Source organism: Lupinus angustifolius, chromosome LG17, assembly GCF_001865875.1.
Source record: "Lupinus angustifolius cultivar Tanjil chromosome LG17, LupAngTanjil_v1.0, whole genome shotgun sequence".
In the NCBI taxonomy this organism is placed as follows: Eukaryota; Viridiplantae; Streptophyta; class Magnoliopsida; order Fabales; family Fabaceae; genus Lupinus; species Lupinus angustifolius.
In genome coordinates this window covers 6538269-6540293 of record NC_032025.1, presented here as the reverse complement: position 1 = coordinate 6540293, position 2025 = coordinate 6538269, and positions in this window count along the sequence as shown.

Genomic DNA, 2025 nt, shown 5'->3' with positions numbered 1-2025 from the left:
ATAAGGTGAAAAATCATACCTTAGGAGGAATTACTTGAACAAGGTCTACTGGCCAAGCCACAAAAGTGCCTATAGCCCCTCCAATTGTGAAGATATCCTCATCCAGAGGAATTGACAGCAACACATTATCATCGATTGTAATGTTAATCGAGACCGTTACATGATGCTGTGAGATACGTGCATTATGCAGCATAGTATCGGCCAACTTGTGCACTTTCCCAACACCCACTACTCGGCTAGTTGGGGTATCCAGGAAAAGCTTGTAAGAACTGATTCCTTGTATGTAAGTTAAAACATATAATTAGTTAACGACTAAATTAAAATAAGTTAACTAAATTAAAATAAGTTAACTAAATTACCCCAAGAAGGGGAATCAGAATGGGAATGTTGTAAGGTGCAGGTGTAGTGAAACTCTCATTGACGGTTGAAGGAACAGTATCATCATTACAAGCTAGTCGTTGCCACTCATCTTCCTTCGCCTTCATTGATTGCTCAAATTCGTTGAATCATTGCATGAGGCCATCAAGTTGATTTTGAACATGGCTCATTTAGGCTTTGGTTGCACGCTTTGGATGAGGTACAAATATCCGCTGGCTAACCCCAAATCATGCACATCGGATATAGCCAGGGTAGATTGGTAGTCCTAGTGCATTGTCAAGTATTATGCGACTATCTGGGTTTGCCTCCTTTTCTTTTAGGGCAACCTGACAAATCAAGAAAACACATAATGTTAATTAAACACATTTTGATAAATAAAGTATGTAAATTAAGTATAATTAAAAAATGAGCACTAACAACACGTCTTGTTGCTTCTTGAACTTCTTCATTAACGATGACACCATCCTTGTTCTTACGAGCACCCACCCATAGAACATCGAGTTCTACTCCATGTGGAGTCATAGGTGTATCGCTTTTATTCTCCAACTAACAAAACATAACCAATAATAATGTAATTAGATATATGCATACAAAACATAACCAATAATGTTCAAATTAACAATACATACAATTCTTTCCTCGATTCCTCTATACCCCGCTTGAGAAGCTCGGTATGAATATAAAGGCTTGGATGTCCTCTTGCGGTTTTCATTACTTAATCTCTGAAACAATAAACAAATTAATATCAACAATCATATACAAAAACATATATACAAAAGTCAATACAAAGAATATGATTTTACCAAGAAAGACTCGTCTTGTATGCATAGGGTGACAAAAGTCTTCCAATCCTCTTCATCAACGATATTTGCATATTTAGTTGGAGGTTTTAGGTTGACATTGCCATCACCATCTATGAGTAATTTTTCAGATTAGTTTGGAATTGTCGAAGAGCCTTGCCAGTCGATTTAAGGATATAATCCTTATGCTCCTCACCAATATCAAAAGTTTCCTAAAATAAAAACACATATACATTATATATTGCATGCAAACACATGCATATACGTACATTACATGAAAACACAAAAACACAAAAACTGAAAAAATAAACTTACTGTTATTTCATTCCAAATACGCTCTTTCACGACATTCCCTACATCACTCCATCTATTGAAGGTTAACTTCACATTCTGCCTAACAACAACACCAGTGTGGCTTGGCTTACCAATATGTTGCCACCCTTCGAGTTTAATGGTTGGTCTTTAGAGTTCCATTGAACTTCTATCTTCACATCCTTACTTCTTGACCAAATGACATTCTTCATGGAAGTCATTCCACGTGAAGGTCCTTTTTTGGCAACGATTTGCTTGTCTTGTGGAGTCGGTGAAGCTTCGTCACCATTGTGAGATACATGATCGCTAATTTGGGAAGCCATTGATGAAGTTTTTTTGGTTTATGAGTATGAGGATTTATGAGAGTATGTTGGTTTGCTCAGAGTGTGAGAATTTCTTTTTGAGTAAGTTGGAGAGCGCATATTAACGATAGCGCTGTTGTATTGACATCTTCAACAACGCTTATTAAAGATGGTGATGTTGTTGTGTATCCAACTGTACACTACTCATTTTATGAACACGACCTCTTCCACAA